At 44.3% G+C, this 26,370-nt stretch overlaps 1 protein-coding gene across 2 annotated transcripts in view; it reads left to right on the forward strand.

Annotated features, from left to right (window-relative positions):
• PABIR2 (PABIR family member 2) overlaps positions 1–26,370 on the forward strand; it is an 80,624-nt gene that overhangs the window by 44,091 nt on the left and 10,163 nt on the right. The window lies entirely within an intron of this gene.

Genomic DNA, 26,370 nt, shown 5'->3' on the forward strand with positions numbered 1-26,370 from the left:
TTTCAGATTTTTCTTTTTTCTTTTTTTTTAACAAATTGAAGTTTTGAGCAGGTGTATTGGCTCCAGTTTCCACCAGCGTTTGCTCTCTTTGTGTCTGTGTGTCACATTTTGGTAATTCTCACATTTCAAACTTTTTCATTGTTATTATATTTGTTATGTGATCAGTGATCTTTGACGTTACCGTTGCAAAAAAATTACCAATCGCTGAAGGCTCAGATGATGGTTAGCATTTTTTAGCAATAAAGTATTTTTAACTAAGGTATGCACATTGCTTTTTTAGACATAAATGCGCTATTGTACACTTAATAGACAGTATAGTGTAAACACGACTTTTATACACACTGGGAAGCCAAAAACAAAATTTGTGTGACTTGCTTTATTGCGTGCAATATTTGCTTTATTGCGGTGGTCTCGAGGCAAACCAGCAGTATCTCTGAGGTGTGCCTATAGTCACACTCCAAAAACTTTTGTCACAAACACATTAGATAACTGATTTGGTACGTTAGCCTTTTAAACCGCTTCCTTACAGTTGAGATTTTAGAAGCTGTTCTCACAGTCCCTTGTTGATTTTGAGACAATACCCTCATCTTAATAGCACCAATGGTTAGAGTTTTTCTTGTTAATGTCAGATTCAGAATGTGACGTGGGCTTGCCTTCTTCCTACAGCCTGGGAGTCTTCCTTATTTGTATCCCGTAGCCCTCTCCTTACTAACTTCAGCTTTTTTGTGGTGTTGAATTGTCCATTCTTACCTGAACCATACATCTTGGCACTAAAGTCTGTTTCTTTTGGTTCTTTACTATGTCTTTATTTTCTAACTTAATTGTTTTAATTGTTCTATGTTTAGAAATCGTCTCTCTCCCAACTAAATGGCAAACTTCTTGCAGGCATTGACTGTGTTTTCTACTTCCTACACATTCCCCACAGCACCAAACAGAATGTTGAGCACGTAGTAAGCATTCAGTGAATGCTGATGGAATTGAATTATGAACTATTGTCTCATGTTCAGTCTTTCCTCAAGGGCTTTTGGTTAGAACATTTGGCTGGAATGCCATACAGACCAAACTGAATTAGGAAAAAAAAACATGCAATATATGTTACAGTCAAGACTCAGAATTTCACATTACCTAATGTTTTGACTTCTTTTCAAATCAGTTAGTTATTATCTGGTCTCACAAACATTGCCTATTTTTTCATATCTCCTAGGAGGGTATTTTCTTATCTTTGCCCCCTAATTTCACATTTCTCCCTCTCAAACAAATCCTTGAGTGAGGTTTCTCTTCTTGCTGAAGAAGTCACTGTTGTGACCATCCCTGAGTGGCCTAATTTGGAACATGTGTCATTTCACTTCTGTCTTCGCTTTTCTTTCTTTTTCTTTTCTTTTTTTTTTTTTTTACATTAACAGCTATGTGTAGATGACAGCAGCTCGAAGGTGACAACAGAAATGAAGGACCCAGCCCTTGCTGTCCTTGTAACTTGCACTTTCAAAGGGGCAAGACAGAGCATTCACTCAAAACAAAGCACACACATTTGAGGATTCCAATGCAGGAGGAAACTTACAGGAGAGTCATCCATCAATTTTAACCTAATTTGGCCCCTTAAGGAAGTCGGCACCCAAATCACTGCCAAAACTTTGCTTATTCTTACTGAAAACTTCAAAACCCCTCTCGGAGTTGCAAGACCACTGTGATCTTCTTTACTTTGTCTTCCATGCTCCTGACAATGTGGCCACAGTCCTGTATTCTTGGTGCCTGGGCAGGGCTAACGGGGGACAGTCTGCTCCGTCAAGGAGGAAACAGCAGGCCTGTCTGCCACCTCCAGTGATGGGGTCTCCTTGAACCGACAAGTTCAGTAACTGGATTTAGGCAGCAGTGGCCCCCTTTAAGCAAATATGTATGAGAGCTGACGTATATGAAGGTGGAAAAAGACCCTTCCCCGGCGCCCCATCCCTTGCCCTGTGCCTCTCTGCACCTGTGACTGTTTGCAATCCCCACCCTGCCAGCTTTGTTCCTCAGTAATCCCTGCTGAGGGAATTTGGGCCTGCTCTCCACAGCCACTTCCATCTGTGCTTGGCTTTAGTCTTGAGTCCACAGTTCTGGCAAGTCTTGACTTCTTCAAAGCCAGTGTGAGGAGAGTGCACGTTCAAAATCATCTGCCTGGGGTTGGAGAGAGTGGAAAATGGAAAACATGCTCATTTTGGAGTCATCTCATTCTTTTGGAAAAAATCTGAAGCCTCTACTGGTTTATTGTTTGTAGGCTGCCAAATGTGTCCTTTTTTTTTTTTCCAAGACAGAGGAAACCATCTTTGAATCTCATTCTTAACAACACACAAACAATATGTAATGCTTCTCCCACCCACTGCAAAATTGCCAGATAAGGTGGAGTTAGGGTTTGGCTTCTTTTTTGTGTGTGTGGTATGCGGGCCTCTCACTGTCGTGGCCTCTCCCGTTGCGGAGCACAGGCTCCGGACGCGCAGGCTCAGCGGCCATGGCTCACGGGCCCAGCCGCTCCGTGGCATGTGGGACCTTCCCGGACCAGGGCACGAACCCGTGTCCCCTGCATCGGCAGGCAGACTCTCAACCACTGCGCCACCAAGGAAGCCCTGGCTTCTTCTTCTTGTTGATCACAAAGAATTCCCAACTGATCCACTTTGAGCAAAAGCAAGGTGTTGGTCATTCTATCATTACCCCAAACTTCCAGACAGTTCCTGTCCTGGAGATTTGTTATCCCTTACCCACCCTGCTGCCTACTTCAACAAAAAGAAATATATGAAAAATGGATGTTGGCTACTTGCTTCTGATATTTTGTCTTCCAAAGTTCCCCTCACCGTACTGCAGTGGAGGGAAAGACTATGAGTATACATTTGTTAGGGGCATAGTTTTTTGACTTGGTGAAAGGCTTTCCTTGTTGTTGTAAAGCACAGCTTAAACATAAACAATGAGACCTCATAAAGCCAGGCTCTGTTTACTCCAAATGGTGGGTATTTGGAAACTAGAATATAGAATCGTAGATTTTTAAAATAAATTTTTATTGAAGTATAATATACATGTAAAAAATACACAAACTATTAGTGTACAACTTGATCAGTTTTTACAAAATGAACATACCCATGTAAGCAGTACCCAGATCAAGAAACAGAGCACCTTCCCTGCATGAGTTTCCTAGGGTTTCTGTAAATTGCCACAGATTTAGTGGCTTACAACAGAAATGTATTCTTTCATAGTTCTGGAGGCCAGAAGTCTGAAATCAAGATGTCAGCAGGGCCGTCTCCCTCTCGGGGCTCTAGGGGAGGAGACTTCCTTGTTTCCTCCTGCTCTGGGGGCTCCAGGCGTTCCTTGGCTTGTGTACGCATTGCTGTAAATCTCTGCCCCCTTCTTCACAAGGCCCTTCTCCTTCTTCTCCCTCTTCTGTGTCTTCTCCTCTTCCGTCTCTTATAAGGACACCTTGTCATTGGATTTAAGGCCAAATAATCCAGATGATCTCATTTTGAGATCCTTGACTGAATAACATCTGCAAAGACCCTTTTTCCAAATAAGGTCACGTTCACAGGTTCTGGAGCGTGGATATATCTTTTGTGAGGCCACCATTCAACCTACCACACCCCTCATTTCCTCTTCCAGCCACTCCCCTGTCATAGCTAACCACTGTCCTGACCTCTAACAGCATAGATTAGCTTTGCCTGCATTCGAACTTTATATAAATGGAATCATACAGGATGTGCTTTTCTGTGTCTGGCTTCTTTCGCTCAACATCACACTTGTGATGTTTATGTACATGTTTGCTTAAAGCTGTAGACCAGTCATTCTCATTGCTGGATAGTACTCCATTGAAGGACTTTGTCACAATTTACCCATTTCACTCTTGACGGACCTTGGAATTGCCGTCAGTGTTAGCTATTATAAATAGTTCTGTTATGAGTACTTCTGTACATGTGTCTTAGAGCACGTGTGCATGCATTACTGTTGAGTACCCCTAGGAATAGAATTACTGAGTCCCAGATTATTTGCATGTTCAGCTTTGGTACATAATGTCGAAGAATGATAAGAGTATGAAAGTTAGAATGAATTTTTGAGATCAAGACCAGATGCCTCACTTAAATAAAACTCAAGTAATCCCAAATCCGCTGAATTCAAAGTCTACTCTTTCTCCTGCCCCGAGACCTTTTTTTTTTTTTTAACATCTTTATTGGAGTATAATTGCCTTACGATGGTGTGTTAGTTTCTGCTTTATAACAAAGTGAGTCAGTTATACATATACATATGTTCCCATATCTCTTCCCTCTTGCGTCTCCCTCCCTCCCACCCTCCCTACCCCACCCCTCTAGGTGGTCATAAAGCACCGAGCTGATCTCCCTGTGCTATGCGGCTGCTTCCCACTAGCTATCTATTTTACGTTTGGTAGTGTAGATATGTCCATGCCACTCTCTCGCTTCGTCACAGCTTACCCTTCCCCCTCCCCGTATCCTCAAGTCCATTCTCTAGTAGGTCTGCGTCTTTATTCCCATCTTGCCCCTCGGTTCTTCATGACCTTTTTTTTTTTTTCCCCCCGAGACCTTTTGAATTGGGCAGATTTTATTGTACGTTTTCATTCTGGCTTAGTACCCCGTCAAGGTGCTGGGCCAAAATCACACCACATTGCCTTTGTCAGATCACACAAGTGAAAGGGAGCTTGATTGCACTGGCCATGGGGGGAGGCAACAAGCAAACCATGTGACCAAGGGTGTTAGCTGGAGTTAACTGGCTTCCTCCCTGCATTTAAGCCTCCTGTTTGCTCCAGGACTCAGCCGGCTCAGGATCAAGTGTCTCAGGCAGGCTGTTTCATCCTGACTTGTGTAGGTAGAGGAGTGATGTGTGCTTTGTAAAGAGCATTGCCCATGAAGCTTTCACTGAAAGAAGTATATGTTTCAGAAAAGAGTCCCATCTTTTGGACCCTGAGCTGAGGAAGGCCAAAGGCAGCTCAAAGTCAAACAAACAATTTAGCAAGATAGATACTACCCCCACTCCCACCCTGCTGTGTTATTTTTTAAAAACCATTTAGTGTAATTAAGCCATTGCCTCATAAAGTTGTTTCACCAGGAACTTCAGTTTCCCCAGGAAGAGATGAAAATAAACTGAATGTTTCATGTCACTGTTCCCACGATTCTTAAAAAATCATGTTTGTCTTTAACAGCATGATATGAAACATCTCTTGTTGATAAAGAGTTGTTTTACCTCAAGAGAACAAGGCAACAAAATTTACAATGACAATTTTTATGCACATTTAAAACATGAATTCTTCATCTAGATTACCAGGCATTTTTGACTCCGACTCTATTTTCCCACATAATTATTTCTTTTAAATCCCCTAATTATTCCATTCTGTTGAATACCATCTGTCCTGCTGAGGGACAATTGTGTCTAAACAAATCAACAGGTTTTACATCATTGTCTAAATATGAGGGAGAAACGGCCCCCAAACTATACTCTGGCACTTCGGTGGAAATTAACAGAGTTCGAAATCCCACATTGGGAATGCCTCATCTCTGGCTCTCCTGGAAGCTAACTTTCATAACTTGTGGAGCCCCAAACAAAGCCAAATGAATTTTGGAAAGGTCAGTGGGAAAGGGATTGGGGTGGGACTTTCCCAGAGAATGTTTGAGCCTTTGCTCTCTGAGCTGTCTGGTCACCTGCACAGTTTGTACTTCTCAGGGGGTGTGGAGGAGAGGACAAAAGCCATCCTCTCTTGGTACCTGGGGCCAGGGGGGCTGGACACGGGGACTTGCCCACTTTGCTTGGAGGCAGCCATCTCACCCTGGGAACCCCAGGAACAGTGTAGTTACGTCAGGAAACTTGGAGGATGAGCACAGCATCTGTGGGAAGAAAATTGCCAAGGATTGTCTGCTTTGTGTCTTGTTATCTAGAGAGCCGCTGATGTGTTTCAAATAATCAAATAGTGTGCAGTGGGAAAGCGCTTCTCCCTGAAGCCTGTTCCAGGCACCCCAGAGCTCCAATGCTTCTGCTCCACGCCTGCAGACGTTGCTCTTAGCACTCTACCTTCCAACAATAATTGACCTTTCTCCTTTTTGATTTTTTTCTCACCGTCTGTGTCTTGCTCTCACTACTTGCCCCTACCCCCAACTTAGTTTTCTTTTTATATGTTTATTTCTTTCCTCAAAGATGTGGCCAAGAAGCCCTGATGGCTCTCAGGGTTAGAAAGGAGGTTAAATCCACCGGTCTGTGCTAGTCAGTGGTTCTGAGTGATCAGTAAGTCCCAGGAGATTCTTTTCCTACCTCTATGATCGTATCAGCCTCCCTCTCCCCTACTGGCCTATGTTATCATAGTCTCTCTCTCTCTCTCTTTTAAAAATTTATTTATTTTATTTTTGGCTGCATTGGGTCTTTGTTGCTGCACGCGAGCTTTCTCTAGTTGTGGCGAGCAGGGGCTGCTCTTCGGTGCGGTGCGCGGGCTTCTCATTGTAGTGGCTTCTCTTGTTGTGGAGCACGGGCTCTAGGCGCGTGGGCTTCAGTAGTTGTGGCTCGCAGGCTCAGTAGTTGAGGCTTGCGGGCTCTAGAGCGCAGGCTCAGTAGTTGTGGCTCATGGGCTTAGTTGCTCTGGGGCCTGTGGGATCTTCCCAGACCAGGGATCGAACCCGTGTCCCCTGCGTTGGCAGGTGGATTCTTAACCGCTGTGCCACCAGGGAAGCCCCATAGTCTCTTTTTATAAATGCTCACTTCTAAATCAGTTGATTCAAAGACTGTGAGCATCTGCCTTCAGCTAATTAACTCTGATTTGGTTCGAAGCCCAATCAAAAGGGACCAAAATGAAGGAGTAGACAGTCCTTCAGCATCTCCACCTAATTTCCCATAGACCCGATTGGTTCCTTCACAGGCCTTGGTGCGGTTAGGGATTCTGTGTCTCCTGTGCGCAGGGCCCCGCGCAACATCAGGGGAAGGGCAGAGGAGTTCACCGTTACCACGCTGGGACTGGGCAGTGCCCCCAGTCAGGTGGCGGGCATGTCAGCACACACGCACTTCCCGGACTCTCCCCTGGCGCCTGCCCAGAACCCCAGCAAGCTAATCACAAGGAAGCTGTCTGTGCATGAACTTCAGAAGTGAACGGGCAGGTGGCTTGCTTTGGAATTAGCCTGCAGCACCTCTTTTTCTAGCTGCCATCCAGTATCGGACATGGTAACCACACCAGTTAACACCCCGGATTGGCGTGGGATTATGAATGGAGGGAAGGGAGATCCCCGTGCAAGCAAGCAGCTGTCCCTTTGGTTAATTATTGGGATCCACAAGCCCATCCCTACTGCCGGGGCTCCAGTGTCGAGATGATGAAATAGGTGATTAAAGGACTTGGAGATCAGTCCACACTGCAGCTTTGTCTGGAGTGTTCCAACGACAAGTGTTATTAGTCCACTAATCATAACATTGCCTGCAGTGGAATTTCCTTGGGAAGGAATGGGGCAGCGCCTCCATGCCAGAGGGCTGCACTGCATGAAATTACTAACACATCACAATTGGCTGTTCTGTGGGAAGGCGATTCCAACATCCAATTCAGGAAATAGGTCACCAGGCTGCTAGATGCACTGTTATTTTGATTTACTTCCTTAGACTCTTGCACTTTTTATACACTTCTCTCTGGGTAGAATGAAACTCCTCCGAGTTATTTGGCTTCTGGAGTGCCACACGGGGAAAGATTCGAGCAGCTTCTGAAAAGAGGCAGGGGTTTTCCGTGGTCAGGCCTGCGGGGTCCACTTGCTTCTAAGAATCAGGCCCGATGCCCTTCAGGTTGATACTCCTCACCTTGCCCCCTTTCGGTGGGGTCTCCCGGAGGTCTGAGGCCATGGCTTTCAGGAGCCTGCAGCTGTGCCTGCCAGACAATAAATGTTTAGAGAGAGGATGAAGAGATACAAATGGGTTGGAGGGCGCCAGACCCTTCTCAGTAATGAGCATAGCAAAGCTTCCATTTCCAAGGATCTTGAGAGAACGAGCTGTACTCATTTGGAGTACTGCACTGCCAGAGCCGTTAGTACCAGCTGTTGGATTCTGGGACCACCCTGTTGTTGGGGTTAGAGGCCCAGCCAACCCTCTGGTCACTTGGGCCTTAAGAAGCAGGAGTCAGGGGGAGCTCTGGGGCTCTGTCACCGAGCAGCTGCCTTCTCTTTCCTGGATCAGTCTAGAGTTCCCCTGATTTTTCCTAAACCCAAGCAGTTGTCTACTGCCTTGCAGCGTCAGCAGAGGGTATTTGTGGGTCCGTTGGTATTTACAGATTTCACATCAGGCAAAAGCTTATGTTTCTTTCTTTTTTTTTTTTTTTAAGGTAGACAGATGGTCTGACACTACAGGCTCTGAACTTAGCCCCCTGCTCTCTTTTTGTTTTTAACCTTTCAACTGCTGGGTATTTGTGGATTCATGACATCTTTCTTGGTGCTCAGAGACGTACTGTTTTTTATTGGGGCATGAAGTCTGGGCTTTAGCTCACCTGCCCGGAGGTGCCATCCCAATGCAGTCTTTTAGGAGATGGAGACTTGTGCCAGTGATTCACTGGGGCACTGAAATGCCATGGGAGGGTTTAAAGAGGTCTCTTGGAGAGTAAGACCTTGCTCAGACCCACTGCTCCTCCCCCCACCCCGCCCCCGCCTTATCCGGCCACGCAGACCTGTCTAGGCAAATAGGAGAGGGGAATCTTTATGAGAAACTCCCCTAGCATTATATTTCTTTGGGCTCTGGACTTGAGAAGAGTTTCACTGCCTTTTCAAATTCTCAGTGGCCCGTTAAACACAATCTCCGCCCTGCAGTTTTGTTTGTTTGTTTGTTGTATAAATCTATAGAGCAGAGGTTGTCACACTTAAGTAGCTGGAGTCGAATGTACAGTCACCCCAGAACCACCACGTGGCTTCTGCATATGCTTCAGAGACAAGGAGAAGCATCGTGAGCGCAGGCGCGGCGCAGTGGAGCACAGTGTAGGACGCTCACGGACACACCGACGGCCGCTGGCCGGCTCTGATTCCCGGCTGGGCTCCTTCCCAGCCGTGGGGCGAGGCAAGTTCCTGAGCCCCTGCTTCCTACGCACAGATGAAAACGAGAGTTCTTAGCACAAATGGGTTGGGAAGGTGAAATAAGAAAATGTAGGTGAGGTGCTTTGTTAGGTCAGTCCTGGAAATTAGCAAAGTGGCCGCTAATAGTGGCTTTTCTCATTATGAAAATCACCTCCTGGGCTCTGGAGTCCTGTTTCCTGTTTAATAGCAACCGTGGGAGTCACAGGAGCCACCCCGCATCTGAGTCTGGCTATTTTCGAGGCTCCCTTTGGAATGGGCCGGCCCCAGTGTCCAGGGGGTGGGAGGTGGGGAGGGAGCAGGCATTATTCTCTGGGTTGCAGCTGTGGCAGCCAGTACAGTAACCTCCACATGCCAGATGAATCAAGCCGAGGGCCAGATCTGGGCTGTGGGCCAGAGGCTCCCCACGCTGATTTATAGTGTGGACAGAGATGTGGGTGTTTTGTGAATATATTTTGATGATGATAAAAAAGAGAGAGAGAGAGGCAAAAAAAACACCCTTCCTAAAAAATGTGCTGAAGGAGGGAGGTTCAGGGCTATCTGCAAGATTAGAGCGGCCTGCGTGTGGGCAGCAGCAACTCGTTAGCAGGAGGCCCGTGGAAGAGCAGCCTGGGATACGCAGTGCCCCTTGGAACGCAGTGAATTGTGAATGAGGCCCCTGTCTGCCAGCCATTGGGGCAGAGCAAGCCTGCCGTCCCTCTGCAGGTGTGCAGTAGGGGACTAAGCCTGCATTTTAACTCCTGCGGGCCCCGTCGCTGGACCTGCTGGGCTCTGCGGAGGCTCCCGACTCCCATGCTTGCCCGGTGCTAACATTTCTCCAGAAACCAGCCAGCCGTTGCCTTTGGGGTCAGGCCTAGGTCATGGCCAATGAGCCGGAGACAATAGGCTAAGTGTGGGAAGGCCGCCCTGGATGGAGTTTGGAAAGAAACAATATCCAGGATTTATTCTTCAGCACAACACATTTGAGAGGGCTCCCAACTCTGGGGCCGAGGGAGGGAGCAGAGTGGAAGCAGGGAGGTTGAGTCGGGGCTGGGGGTCAGGGCTCCCTGCGGAGTGTTTTCCCTCCCAGACAAGGCAGAGTCAGGCACGGCCCTCCTTGCTTTACTCATGAAATGTCAGGCACAGCTGTCCTGGCTTCCTGTATTTCATCCGAGAAAGAACCTCAACCAGGTTTCCTAGGACCCATACAGATCTTTGAAGACAGCAGATTTATTCCTCAAAGGTGAGGCCGCTAGGCAGACATCAATCCGGCTGGAGCTTGTAGTGCGCAAACTCACATTGGTCTGCAAACATTTTTCCCCTGAGGGAAGGGCAGTGAGCACTCTTATGCCAATAACCTGTAGTATGTGACAAGTATAATCTGGTGGTTTTTTTTGTTTTTTTGTTTTTTCATTTCCTTACCTCTCAATGCTCCCGGTCTGGGGCTTTCTCTGAAAGCCAGGCCTCACTCCAGGCCTCTAGCACCCCTGCCACTCTACCATGCTCATTTTTGCCTTTACACTTTTGCTTCACCCGGAGCCCTCTTGCCCTTTGATGATTCAAAGCCTCCTTATCCTTCCACATCGCCAGTTCTCTGAGGAAACAGCCCCAGGCACCCTTAGTCCCCCCATTATTGCCTGGCCCAGGGCTTTGGGGCACATACTGCCTGCATGTACAAGCTGAACTCCCTGTTTGCCCACCAGTCCAGAGGGCAAAGAAGTCGAGAAAAGGAAAGTGAGCCTCTCTCTATTTGGCCGCCCCTTCAGACCCAGCTCAAGTGGGTTTCTGGAGCTTTTCCTGCAATTTTTTTTTTTGCATATATTCACCTCTTTTATGCGTTCACTTCACCGAAACACAAATCCACCACGCCCATGAGGCCAACCCTGGGTTACAAAATTTCAGAGCCTACGGCGGTTTCCCCCGTCAGGCGAAGCCTCTCCTGCCCTGAGCCCTGGGAGTTCTCTGCTTTCTATCCAGGATGAGAGATAAGACTCCATGAGAAGGGCCCTGGTCTGTGTCACTCGGGGCTGGCTCCTTTGCAGGATGGTGAGAAGCCCCCTGAAAATGAAATGAAATGGCTTCTCAGGCTCTTCTATTTGAATTTCCCATTTCCTGCCTTGGAGCTCAACAAAGGACTTGTGTATCGAGTGTGTGTGTGTGTGTGTGTACCATGGCAGGAGAATGCACACAGGATCCTTGTTGTCCATTCACTTTTCTTGGGAGGAAACAGAAGTGGGTGTCTATTCCCAGCGGTATTAGGGAACAGCGGTGGAGGCCTCCACCATCCCCCCTTCCAGCTTGCTAGGGATGTCTTTCACTCACAGTTTGGTTGGATGAAACCAAAAAGTTGCATCTCTGGCTTCTGACTATGTCCCACTCCCCACTCGATGCCCACCAAAAAATCGTGTTCAGTGAATGTTGAGTTGTACGTATTCTCTGTACGTATTCTCAGCAGATAAGGGAGGCTGGGGCCACTCCTGTCTGGTGCTGGCGTTGCCTTCTAACAGACATCAGGGTTTCTCCACCCCTACAGTAGCACTTTTGTTTTTAATGTTATCTTTTTTGGAAATTAAATTTATTTATTTATTTATTTTTTGGCTGCGTTGGGTCTTCGTTGCTGTGTGCGGGCTTTCTCTAGTTGCAGCGAGCGGAGGCTACTCTTCATTGTGGTGCGCGGGCTTCTCACTGCGGTGGCTTCTCTTGTTGTGGAGCACGACCTCTAGGCACGCGGGCTTCAGTAGTTGTGGCACGTGGACTCAGTAGTTGTGGTTCACGGGCTTAGTTGCCCCGCGGCACGTGGGGTCTTCCCGGACCAGGGCTCGAACCCGTGTCCCCTGCATTAGCAGGTGGATTCTTAACCACTGCACCACCAGGGAAGTCCCTACAGTAGTGCTTTTTGGCGATCTGGCAGCAGCCTAACTTGAGTCACTGCTTTGGATGGCCCGACCTCAGCATTTGAGAGCATCTGTGGGGGCTGGGCTTCATAAAACTTGGGTTTTCTTTGAGATCCTGGTAAAAATGGAGTAGGCATTGTGGGTACACGCTCATCACAACCCTGGGAACAAACCCTTGGCTAGGAGTGTAGCGGGGCCCATTTACAGACCAAATGTGCTAATTATAAATGGTTCTTATCTTGTCATTAAAGCAGATCTGGCAGGCCTGGGACTTGGCAGCCCTCGGTGAGCTATTAGTTCCATGCTACTGTACTGGCTGGGCAGTCATAAAACTGTATCCCTTTGAAAAATGGTCCATAATTTGGACCAGCCTCCTCTGCACCCACTAGCCCAAATTGGTGTGACTTGATGGCCCAGTCTTGGGCTGCTCAGATGCTGGATTTAATTTCTGTCTGGAGTTTTAGGTAGACTGGAGGGAGGGATGCAAGGGCCCTGTGCAGTGAGGTCAGGTCAGAGGCTCTGGCCCCCAGCCCCCCACCTCCTTCAGCACCAATTGGCTTCCTGCTGTGAGGCAGCCCTCTAGTTCACATCCTCATTCTGTGCCCGACTCTGTCAAGCCCTGCTAAGGAATTAACTGCAAGTTGGGAGTTAGTTGGTAAGAGCCCGGGGCATAACAGGCATACTTGCATATTAACAGGAGTCCCAAGGAGGCTAAAAGTCTCCATGGATGGAGGCCATAGTGCTGGGATGGGAGCTAATAGGGTAGATATTTCTGGATCGAGTTCCTTAGAAGATGTTGTGGGCATTTCAGGTATCAGGACGGAATGATTGGGAAAATGGGGTGGAGGGAGTTGCTTCCCAGTGCCCCAGAAATCCCACCAAATAGACCACACCATCTCCGGTCAGACGGTGCCAATCTCTCTGCCCCACCCTGGCAGTGTGGTGGAGAGCGTTTATGAAGTATCAGGTGGCACACGTGCCTTTGTGAGTTTAGGGCAGGCCCCCAGGGTAGCTTATAGTCTAGACAAGAAGGCTGAAGGCTTTATCCAATGTTTCTCAAACTTGAATTGGCTTTCATTTGATTCAAATGTCTCAAAACAGAGAAAGGACTCAATCTTCTATTGACACACAAAACATGAATTTGGGAATCAAATCCAACCATTGCTCATTTCTTCACTTTTAAAAGCACATATTTAAATATTTGCTTCATTGGGTGAGATAAGTAACATACAGGTGCATCTTGCCTCTGAGAGTAATTTCCATTATCCTACAAAGGAAAAGATACCTGCCCTGGATATTGAGAAACCACTATTAAACCTAATTCCATATAACAAATAAAGTACTATTTAAAAAAATAAAAGCACATGTTGAACACTTAATATGTTCCAGGCACAGTGCTTCATATGTGACAGGCAAGTACGACTACATCCCCATTTTATACACCAGGAAACTGAGGCTCAGGCACATTCATCGAGGTCACACAGCTCTGAAGTGGTGGCACTGGAATTAAAACACGGTAGCCTCCATACTGTTCCACATATACACTACCAAATGTAAAATAGATAGCTAGTGGGAAGCAGCCCCATAGCACAGGGTGCTTTGTGACCACCTAGAGGGGTGCTTTGTGACCACCTAGAGGGGTGGGATAGGGAGGGTGGGAGGGAGACACAAGAGGGAGGAGATATGGGGATATATGTATACGTATAGCTGATTCACTTTGTTATAAAGCAGCAACTAACACACCATTGTAAAGCAATTATACTCCAATAAAGATGTTAAAAAAAAAAAAACAAACCAAAACACGGTGTAGCAGAGAGCACAGGTTCTAAAATCAGGCTGTAAGGAACATTCTTTGTCTTATAGACAGATGTGTAAAATTAAGTGATGTTTCTTTTTGTGAGTGTTCTCTGGACCTCGACCCTCCTAGGACAACAGCTCTAGCTCAGTGGGGAGGTTCAGTATAAGGATATAGGTGTGGGAGCCATCAGCATATAGAAGGCAAGTGAAGTCCGGTGGACAGGAGAGCACCAGCCGGAATGATTTGTTCAAGGTTATACAGCCATCAAGGGCAGAGCCCAGCACAGGCGAGAGCACTTCCCCCATCGCTGCTCCTGTCAGCTGGGTGGAAAACGCAGCTCTCCAGCTGCAACCTCCACACCGGGAGGCTGCTCCCCCCTCCCCCCATCCTGTTCCTCAGCCCCCTTCCTCTTGCTTTAACAGACAGGAGTTGTTTCCCAGATGGCAGTAACAGTACTGACAATCAGAAACATTTGTGCTGAGTAATATTTCAGACCTAATGGAGGGAATTCCAGGATAAACAGATGACTCTGGGGTTTTTACCACCACTGCCCCTGAAGACCCATCCTCCAAGGCTCCCACATGAAAGACTGTCCTTCTCAGGAACTCAGTGCTTCTGTCTGTGAGGATGTTTCCAGAGCAATGACTGCCCTTTGACAAAGGCTCTCCAAAACGGTGGCTTTTGTCTCTTGACACTCTTCACCATGTTGCTTTCTCTTCCATGGAGCCCTCAGGCCGTCATGCTCTTGTGTTTTCTCCTTTCTCCAAATATGATAGCATCTGGCCTTGACTTGTCTGCATGTGCACAATAAAGACATCTCTCTGGAAAGAGTATCATAATACTGTTTCCTAGATCTTTGTTTCAGGGGACAGAAACTTAAGCCAAAGGAATAAATCTCTAAATGTGAAATTTCAGATATCAGCCAGCAAGTGGGAGGGTTAATAAAGGGATATTGAGAAAAGGCACCTTTCTTGTACTTCTGAAATCATACTAGTGGCTCTGAATGTCAGCTCCTTATATGGGAACTAATATCTATAGCTGGAAAAATCTCAGACACTCCTGACATGGTTGAGCGGAAAGGGCATGGGCTCTGGAGCCAGACTGTGTAAGGTCACATTCCAGCTCTGCCACTTCCCAGCTGGGGTACCTCGCATAAGTTGCTTAAACACTTGCTGCATCAGTTTCCTTTTTCTATAAAACAGGATAGTAATAGAACCTAATTCACAGGGTTCTTATATGGGTGAAACTAGATAACTTGAATATCTATAAACACCTAGCATGGTGCCTGGCACAGGGGGAAGCAGTTAATGAATGCTATCTAGTCTTGGCATTTCCTCATTAAAGCTGGCTTTTCCTTAGGTCCTTGAACTATGTAGGTCACTTTAGGGGAACTCAATTCAGCTGGAATTATTGAGTATCTGCTGTGTGCCCAGCCCCGTGCTTGGGACACTGTGAGGAAGACAATAGAAATCTACAAAGGAGGAGCTAATCTCAGGGATCTGCTTTGGTGTAATGTTTTGAGCTTCTTCCAAAGAGCCCCATCTGACAGCTAGGTGAAGAGGCCCAGGGCCCTTCCTTATACAGAATAGCAAGGGATTTAAATTCACGGGCTCCGCAATCAGGCAGGCGTGTGTTCACTTCTTGCCTCTGCCTCTTGACCGTGGTGTGACCTTGGCAAGGCACACTACCTCCCCATGCCTCAGCGCTTCATCTGTAAAATGTGTGTCATAATTTCATCCTTACCCATGCTGTACCCATCAACATAGATTCGTAATTATTGCTTTATGCAGTTCTCTTTTCAATCAGATGGAAAAAATGGAGTTACAAAAATATATTAGTATGTTTAATGTTTTTAGATAAATAATACATTTACTGGTGTTCTTTACTTATTTGTGTGGATTTGAGTTACTGTCTAGTGTCCTTCCATTTCAGCCTGAAGGACTCCCTTTGTCATTTCTTTTTTTTACCTTCTTTTTAAAAGTTGAGGTATAATTGACATATAACATTGTATTAGTTTCAGGTGTACAACATAATGATTCAATATTTGTATACATTATGAAATTATCACCACAGTAGTTAACATCCATCAAAAGACATAGTTACAAAATTTTTTTTTCTTGTGGTGAGAACTTTTAAGATCTACTGTCTTAGCAACTTTTAAATATACAGTACAGTATTATTACCTAGTCACCATGCTGTACATTACCTCCCCATGACTTATTTATTTTATAACTAGAAGTTTGTATCTTTTGACCCACTTCACCCATTTTGCCCAACTCCCACCCCCTACTTCTGGCTACCACCAATTTGTTCTCTGTATCTATGAGCTTGTGTTTGTTTGTTTGTTTTTTAACATTCCACATATAAGTCGGATCATATGGTATTTGTCTTTCTCTGTTTGACTTATTTCTTAGCATAATGCCCTCAAGGTCCATCCATGTTATCTCAAATGGCAAAATTTCATTCTTTTTTTATGGCTGAATAATATTCTCCTTCATTCTTAAGGGTAGTTTTGCTGGATATAGAATTCCTGGTTGACAGCTTTTGCCATTCAGCACTTTGAATATGTCATCCCACTGCCTTCCTATCTCCTTGGTTTCTGATGAGAAATCAACTGTTAATCTTTTTTTAAACAATTTTTATTTATTTATTTATTTATTTATTTATGGCTGCATTGGGTCTTTGTTGCTGTGCGCGGGCTTTCATTGCGGCAGCTTCTCTTGTCACAGACCACAGGCCCTAGGTGCGTGGGCTTCAGTAGTTGTGGCTCACGGGCTCTAGCGCGCAGGCTCAGTAGTTGTGGCGCACGGGCTTAGGTGCTCCGCGGCATGTGGGATCTTCCCAGACCAGGGCTCAAACCCATGTCCCCTGCATTGGCAGGCGGATTCTTAACCACTGCACCACCAGGGAAGCCCTCAACTGTTAATCTTATTGAGGACCTTTTGTATGTGATGAGTCACTTCTCTCTTGCTGCTTTTAGGATTTTTTCCTTGCCTTTGGACAGTTTGCTTATGATGTGTCTAGGTGCAGATTTTTTTGAATTTATCCTGCTTGGAGTTGGTTGATCTTTTCAGATGTGTGGATTAATGTTTTTCATCAAATTTGGAAAGTTTTCAGCTATTATTTCTTCAGATACTCTTTCTGCTTCTTCCTCTGTCTCCTGTCCTTCTGAGAGTCCCATTATGTGCATGTTGGTATACCTGAAGGTGTCTCACAGGTCTCTGAAGCTCAGGTCATTTTTCTTCATTCTGTTTTCTATTTCTCACATTGAATATCAATATTTTCAAGTTTGCTTATTTTTTCTTCTGCCTGTTCAAATCTGCTGTTGAACCTCCCTAGTGAATTTTTCATATCAGTTATTGTACTTTTCAACTTCAGAATTTCTATTTGTTTCTTTTAAAAATAATTTCTATTTCTTTATGGATATCTGCTATTTATTAAGACATCATTCTCATACTTTAGTTCTTTAGACATGGTTTCTTTTAGCTCTTTGAACGTATTTAAAATAGCTGATTTAAATCTTTATCTAAAAAGTCCAATATCTGGGCTTCCTCAGGGACAGTTTTTATTGGTTGTTTTGTTTTTTCATGGGTATGGGCTACTTCTCTGCAGGTCTCATAATTTTTTGTTGAAAATTGGACATTTTGAATATTATAACGTGTTAAATCTGGAAATCAGATCCTTCCTCCTCCCCAGGGTTTTTTGTTGCTGCTTGTTGTAGTTGTTGTTGTTTGTTAAGTGACTTTTTCTATCTGAACTTCCACGAGAGCTGGTTGGTCCTATCTCATAGTTACAGTTTACAAGGTATAACTCCCCCTACTGTTTCCTTTGGTGGCCCCGCAGCTCTTTTGATGATATTTGAGGCTAGTCATTGGGAGAAGCTAGTTATAAATATTAAACTTGTCTTATGCTTCTTAGATCTCTGCTGAGCAACTTCTATTCAAGGAACCTTGTAAGTCAGAAGGCCAGTCAGCCTTCATCATCTGCCTTCATGTGAGAAAGAGAAAAAAAATAATGAGAGATTTATATGGCATGAGAGAAGAGCCCATTCCACTCTTCTAAGAGGCCTGAAAAGACTCCCCTAAAGAGAATAAGCCACACTCCAGAAAGAGAGTTGAAATCCATGTCATCCAGGATAGATGCTCCTAGCCCTTTCCTTCCATTCCCCATCTTCCCTACTTTTGAGGGGAGGGAAGTACACCCTTGCAAACTGGAGTTGGCTGAATCCTGCAGTGTTGCCAGAGACAGGGGTGCCTATGTGAGGTTCTCCCTACAGAAAAAGGGGCAGCTTTAATGGTGAACTAGAGTCAATCAGAGACTGGGGCAGAAGGACTGGAAAGAAAGCCTGAGGAGCACAGGTAGAGTGTCTCCAGCAGTGGATTGGGAGTGGGCGAGGGAAGGAAAGGGGAAAGGGAGACAGGCAATGGCAGAAAGAACAGTCGATAAATTCTGTGCCATTGGGGCAGGCTTAGAGCAAGAGGCAGTTTGCTTTTTCCTTTTTTTTTTTTAAGTAATTTTTATTGCAGTATAGTTGCTTTATTTATTTATTTATTTACTTACTTATTTGTGGTACGCAGGCCTCTCACTGCTATGGCCTCTCCTGTTGCGGAGCACAGGCTCCGGACACGCAGGCCCAACGGCCATGGCTCACCGGCTCAGCCGCTCCGCGGCATGTGGGATCCTCCTGGACCGGGGCACGAACCCGTGTCCCCTGCATCGGCAGGCGGACTCCCAACCACTGCGCCACCGGGAAGCCCACAGTATAGTTGCTTTAAAATGTTGTGTTGGGCTTCCCTGGTGGCGCAGTGGTTGGGAATCTGCCTGCTGATGCAGGGGACATGGGTTCGAGCCCTGGTCTGGGAAGATCCTACATGCCGCAGAGCAACTAAGCCCATGAGCCACAACTACTGAGCCTGCGTGTCTGGAGCCTGTGCTCTGCAACGGGAGAGGCTGCGACAGTGAGAGGCCCATGCACCACGATGAAGAGTGGCCCCTGCTCGCTGCAACTGGAGAAAGCCCTTGCACAAAAATGAAGACCCAACACAGCCAAAAATAAATAAATAAGTAAATAAATAAATTTATATATACAAAAAAAAGCTAACTAGGCTGTACATAGGATTTAAAAAAATATGTTGTGTTAGTTTCTGCTGTACAGCAAAGTGAATCAGCCACTCGTATACATATATCCCCTCTTTTTTAGATTTCCTTCCCATTTAGGTCACCACAGAGCACCGAGTAGAGTTCCCTGTGCTCTACAGTAGATTCTCATTAGTTATCTATTTTATACGTAGTACTATATATATATGTCAATCCCAATCCCCCTATTCATCCCACCCACCTTCCCCTCTTCGTATCCTTAAGTTTGTTCTCTGCATCTGTGTCTCTATTTCTGCTTTGCAAATAAGTTCATCTGTATCATTTTTCTAGATTCCACGTATAAGTGATATTATACAATAATCGTTTTTCTCTTTCTGACTTACTTCACTTTGTATGACAGTCTCTAGGTCCATCCACACCTCTGCACATGGCACAATTTCATTCCTTTTTATGGCTGAGTAATATTGCATAATTCAAAAAGATACATGCACCCCAATGTTCATTGCAGCACTATTTACAATAGCCAGGACATGGAAGCAACCTCAGTGTCCATCGACAGAGGAATGGATAAAGAAGATGTGGTGCAGTTTGCTTTTTCTGATTCCATATTTTCACCAAGCAGTTTTTAATAGTTATTTGGGTTCTTGAGATGTTCGTCAACCATCCACCTTACACCTTCATTCAACAAACATTTACCAGGTGTCAGGCACTGGGCATAAGGATATGAATAAAACAGGTCTCTCATGGTTATAGGAGAAAACAATGTATGGAATATAATGGCATAATGAAAGAAGGGCTATAACTGAGGGAAGGCCAGAGACCTGGAAGCCGCAAGGAAGCCTCTCACTCCAGCTTGGAGTGGGGGGTAGGACGTAGGAATCTGTAAGTCCTCTATAAGTAGGTCGTGCTTGAGCTGAGTCTCTAATCTTGACGCACAAGAAGTTTGTCAAGTGTTGGTGGGAGGAGTGTGTGGGGATGCAGGCATCCTAGAGAGAAGGAACGGCAAATGCAGACAGAAGCCAGAGAGAGCTTGTGGCACATTTGGAATGAAAAAATAGCTTTGGAGGGTGGACATGGGGTTTATGAAGGGTACCAGAAGGAGGTGAGATTAGAAAGCTAAACAAGGCCAGACCATGAAGTGCCCTGCGTGTTTCAAGGAGGCACGTGTGCTTTATCTTAAAGGTTGTGGGGCAGTCAGTGAAGGCTTTCACAGGAGAGTGACCTGGGTGGTGTAGTAAGATGGTTCAGAGTGTAAGATCTGTACACTATTGATGTTCAGAGTGTGGTCCCTCTACCAGCAGCATCAGCATCACCTGGGAACTTGTTACAAATGCAAATTCTTTGGGTTTTTTTTTTTTGGTTAAATTTATTTGTTTGTTTGTTTATTTTTGGCTGCGTTGGGTCTTTGTTGCTGCACGTGGGCTTTCTCTAGTTGCGGCGAGCGGGGGCTACTCTTTGTTGCGATGCGCAGGCTTCTCATTTTGCTGGCTTCTCTTGTTGCAGAGCATGGGCTCTAGGCACATGGGCTTCAGTAGTTGTGGCGTGTGGGCTCAGTAGTTGTGGCTCGTGGGCTCTAGAGCACAGGCTCAGTAGTGTGGTGCGTGGGCTTAGTTGCTCCGCACCATGTGGGATCTTCCCGGACAAGGGATCGAACCTGTGTCCCCTGCACTGGCAGGCGGATTCTTAACCACTGTGCCACCAGGGAAGTTCCACAGATGCAAATTCTTGGGCTCAATCCCAGACCTACTGAATCAGAAACTCTGGAGGTGGGGCCAGTCATCTGTGTTTTCACAAGCTCTCAGGTGATTCTGATGCATGCTTAAGTTGGAGAACCACTGCCCTAGGCAGATCACCTAGGTTGGAATCCCAGCTCTCCCCCTGTGTAACTTTGGGCAAGTTTGAAATCTTTCGGAGCCCCAGTTTCCTCAGCTATAAAATGTGGATTATAAAGTTGTTGTGAGGATGAACTACGTTAATATATAAAAAGCACTTAGAGTAATACCCTGTCCATATAGTATGTGAGCCATTATTAAGAATGTTATTGTCACCCAAATTCCTTCTGGATGGCTGAACATTTTTATCCGACCTGGGGGCCTTAGTTAGCGTCATGGCTTTTCCCTTCCCTTCCCTGCCCTGCTCTGCCCTTCCCTTTCCTCATATGTAGAAAAATATCTATCAAATGTCCATCACAAGCAAAGTGGTGTTTAAGGGGAATTCATTTGGAGATAGTGGTAGCACCCTAATGATAATCCAGGTCTGCTAACTGTATAGAAGAGATGGAACTCAGGGGTGGCCTTGGACATGCCCCCTTCCTCAGATCTTGTCCTCAGTATGCTCATTTGTGGGGCGAGGGGGTTGGAACAGATGATTTTGGAGGACTCTGACAAAAAGGTAATTTTGCTTACCTTTATTTATTTTTTAAAATTTATTTATTTTGTATTTATTTTATTTTTGGCTGCGTTGGGTTTTCATTGCTGCGCGAGGGCTTTCTCTAGTTGTGGTGAGCGGGGGCTACTCTTCGTTGCGGTGTGCGTGGGCTTCTCACTGTGGTGGCTTCTCTTGTTGTGGAGCACGGGCTCTAGGCGCGTGGGCTTCAGTAGTTGTGGCACATGGGCTCAGTAGTCGTCGCTCACAGGCTCTAGAGCGCAGGCTCAGTAGTTGTGGCGCACGGGCTTAGTTGCTCTGCAGCATGTGGGATCTTCCCGGACCAGGGCTCGAACCCGTGTCCCCTGCATTGGCAGGCAGATTCTTAACCACTGTGCCACCAGGGAAGCCCCTTTGCTTACCTTTAAATGAGTCAGATTTAGCACACATTTACTGAGTACTATCCTAGTAACTTTCACAAAATTTCACAAGCCTGTGAGATACGTATTATTATTATCCCCCCCCAATTAAAAATGAGAACATGGAGGCCAACAGAAGATCAGCTGGCCCCAAACTGCATGGAACCCAAGGGGCAGAGCTGAGATTTGAGCCAGGTCTGCCTGATTCTAGGACTTGTCTCTTCTACATGGTGACACTGCCTCCTGTGGCTCACTGTGACTTCCTTCAGAGAGATAAATTGGCTTGGCCAAGGTCACACAACTAAGCAAGGAGCAGAAGAAGGACTAAAACCCATGTGTTCTGACTCCAGGGCCGGTGTTTGGTCTACAAATCACAGTGGCCTGTAACAATGAAAGCTAACAGCATGCTAAGTGCTGGACTGATTAATGACCCGCCTCTTGCCTACCAGCTCCAACAATCTAAAGTCAATAGACAACACACCAGCCATGTAACCAAGAGCCATGTGGCACCAAGATCAGCAGACCTCTGCAGGAGTCAATCTGAAATGCCTGGAGGTGTCCAAGAGGGTTTGAGATGGACTTCCTGACTGCAGACTCTGTCAGAAGCTATTTGAAGGTGTTATGAAAAGTGACTTGCTGCCTCTCTTTCCAAAGAAATGGATTAAGTTGAAGATCTCCCCGTTCACTGATCTCCAGAGTAGGGTATGCACATTGAGATGTGTGAAGAAAATGTTAGAACTTCTAATTCCATTGTCTGTTTTTTAATCACTTTTAAATTTCTATTTTTTTTTTTTTTTTTCGGCCGCACCAGCCTGTGGGGTCTTAGTGCAGCATGTGGGACCTTAGTTCCCCAACCAGGGATCGAACTCACACCCGCTGCGTTGGAAGCGTGAAGTTTAACCACTGGACCACCAGGAAATTCTCTAAATTTCTATTTTCTATGTATGCTTTATGATGTAGAACATACACACTAAGCTTAGTTTATAATTTACAAATTATTAATATACCCATAATTTATAAATAATTTTCTATTTTTGTATAGGTTATAGGATGTCCTTAATTATTATATTAGTTTATAGTACATTAATATAATTTGTAAGCTAGAAATATATTTACAAAGTATAAATGCATTGATAAAATATATAATGCATTGATAAATATATATAAATGCATTATATTATATATAAATGCATTGATAAAATATATAACTAAATATATTAAAATTATACATATTTTACACATATTATACATGGTATTTGGAGATATACTTGAAAACTTTTTTCTAAACAGAAGTGCAAGGAGATAATACACAGCCCACCACTATCCACTAGAAACAGCAATATTCTGAGGCCTGCTTATGTTTTGGTAAAGCAGAAACCCCATCTTCTTTTGCATTTAATAGCCATAAATCATGTGTTGGTCTACCTGTCCTGGTCTAAGTGTCTACCCCGAGTGCAGAGACTCTGTCAGGGACAGAGTCCCTACCTTTGTATGGTTGACAAGCACATGGTCCAGTAATGGGGGGCCAGTAACATCAATTTTGGACTATCCACACAACAGAATTTTATCTCATGATTTTAAATGATGTTGGAGACAACATATATAAACAGTTGATACAACTCAACATCAAAAAAATAACCCAATTAAAAAATGGGCAGAAGAACTGAATAGACATTTACATTTTTCCAGGAAATGCAGATGGCCAACAGGCACATAAAAAGATGCTCAACATCGCTAATCATCAGGGAAATGCAAATTAAAAACACAATGAGATATCACCTCACACCTGTCAGAATGGCTGTCATCAAAAAGACCACAAATAACAAATGTTGGCGAGGATGTGGAGAAACTGGAACCCCCATATATTGTTGGTGGGAATGTAAATTGGTGCAGCCACTGTGGAAAATAGTATGGAGTTTTCTCAAATACTGAAAATAGAACTACCATATGACCCAGCAATTCAACTCCTGGGTATATATCTGAAAAAAACAAAAACACTACTACTTGGAAGAGATTCACGCATCTGAGTGTTCATAGCAGCATTATTTACAATTGCCAAGATATGGAAGCAACCTAAGTGTCCATCAACAGATGACTGGATAAAGAAGATGTGGTATATATATATATATATACACACATATACATACAATGGAATACTACTCAGCCATGAAAAAGAATGAAATAATGCCATTTGCAGCAACGTGGATGATCTTGGAGGGCATGATGCTAAGTGAAATGTCAGACAGAGAAAGACAAATACTGTATGATATAACTTATATATGGACTCTAAAATATAAAACAAAGGAATGTATATAACAAAACAGAAACAGACTCATAGATATAGAGAACAAACTAGTGGTTACCAGTGGGGAGAGCGAAGGGAGACAGAGCAATATAGGGGTAGAGGATTAAGAGGTACACACTATTATGTATAAAATAAGCTACAAGGATATATTGTACAACATGGGAAATATAGCAAATATTTCATGATAACTCTAAGTGGTGTATAACCTTTAATACATACATACATACACACATAAATAAATAATGTTAGAAAAAATATATCATGATTTGGAGAGATGGTCTTATATTGTAATCATAAACAAAAGTAGTTTACAATAACAACAGGATGATCAGTATTTTAATTTTTTTAAGAAAACAACAAATTGTGTATACATGCATGGAAAAAGACAAGGAGGAAATAGCCCAACATACTCATCATGGTGTGCAATTGTAGGCATTTTAATTTTCTTCTTTGTAGTTATCTTTGCTTTCTAAAATTTCTATTAGAAGTTTATATTGCTTTTGTAATCAGGAAAAACACTTTTTTGAAAAGAAAATAAATTGAGCACATGCACTTGAGAAGGATGTACGTATCCTTTCAGTACACAATGCAGTCCTACAGAAAGAAAAATGAGGCTGACTTGTCACAGTTTCCTGCAAGAGGATGCTGAGGACCTTATCATATCAGTGCGTGGTGAGGGCACTGGGGGAGAAGTTTCTCTCAGGTCTCAGAACCAGGAAAAGCTACACTGGTTTGCTTTTATCTTATGGACACTGTGACTCATGTAACTCAATAATCTTCAAACGCTTTTGCCTGAGAATCCCCTGAGATTTTTAAATTTTTATTTCGAAGTAATTTTAGATTTACATGAAAGTTGACAAAAAAAATAGTACAGAGAGTTCCCATGTACCCTTCATCCAGTTTTCCTTAATGTCAACTGACTTAACCATAATACAGTGATCAAAACCAGGAAATTAACTTTGGTACAATAATACTAACTGTTTTAGTCCACTCAGGTTGCTGTAATAAAGTACTGTAGACTGGGTGGCTTATAAACAACAGAAATTTATTTTTCACAGTTCTGGAGGCTGGAGACCTGATAAATGGGTGCCCGCATGGTTGGGTTCTGGTGAGTCCTCCTCTGGGTTGCAAACTGCCATCTTCTCTCTGTGTCCTCCCATGGTGGAAGGGGCAAGGGAGCTCTCTGGGAACTCTTTTATAAGGGCACTAATCCCATTCATGAGGGCTCCACCCCCATGACCTAATCACCTCCCAAAGGCCCCACCTCCAAATACCATCATATTGAGGATTAGGATTTCAACATATGAATTTGGGGGAGGGGGGACACAGACATTCAGTCCATTACACTAAACATCAGAGTTTGTTCTGATTTCCCCAGTCTTTCCACTGATTTTTTTTCTGTTTCAGTATCCCACATAGCATTCAGAAGTCATGTCTCCTTAGTCTCCTCCAATCTGTAACAGTTCTGTCTTTCATGACTTTGATGCTTTTTAAGATACTGGCCAGCTACTTTGTAGAACGCCCCTCGATTTGGGGTTGTCTGATTTTTTCCTCATGATTAGATCGAGGTTATATATTTTCGACAAGAATACCACATAAATGATTTGTGCCATTCTCAGTGTTTCCTGGCCTTTAATAACAGTGTCCCCTTGCACATTTTTATCACACAATTTTAAAATCATAAGTGTAAATAATTGCAAACATGTTATTTCCAATCTATTATAAATATCAGCATTTTAAATAATACTGTTACTTCACTCTTTTAAATGTATTCTAAATACCAAATACTGAAGTGATTTTTACCCACCATCATTTTATTTTAAAACATATAAATATTTTAAACATTTAACATTTTATTCCTTGAATCTGTATTTTTAGTTCAATTCCCTCAGAGAATTTTATCTTAAGGTAATACATTTTTATATGTGAAATATAATGCTTCCACATCAGACTTCTCTGTAACAAAAATATACTTATAAAGTGAAATTAATTTTTACTTCCTGTATCCATAAAACACTACTAAAATTATTATAACTACTGTACATAAATGATCAAAACAAAATAAATATATTAAAAGGTTTTGAAAATAATTACAGTTACAAAAAGCATTTTTTTTTTAATTTTTATTTTTGGATGCACTGAGTCTTTGTTGCTGTGCGCGGGCTTTCTCTAGTTACGGCAAGCGGGGGCTACTCTTTGTTGCAGTGTACAGGCTTCTCATTGTGGTGGCTTCTCTTGCTGCGGAGCACAGGCTCTAGGCTCGTGGGCTCAGTAGTTGTGGCTCATGGGCTCTAGAGTGCAGGCTCAGTAGTTGTAGCGCACGGGCTTAGTTGCTCCGTGACATGTGGGATCCTCCCAGACCAGGGCTTGAACCCGTGTCCTCTGCATTGGCAGGTGGATTCTTAACCACTGCGCCAGCAGGGAAGCCCAAAAAGCATATTTTTATTTAAATGCATCTCAGTGAAATGGATGGGACTTT

This window comes from Aethalodelphis obliquidens, unplaced genomic scaffold, assembly GCF_003676395.1.
Source record: "Aethalodelphis obliquidens isolate GAN/ISIS:26980383/991018 unplaced genomic scaffold, ASM367639v1 scaffold78, whole genome shotgun sequence".
NCBI lineage: Eukaryota > Metazoa > Chordata > Mammalia > Artiodactyla > Delphinidae > Aethalodelphis > Aethalodelphis obliquidens.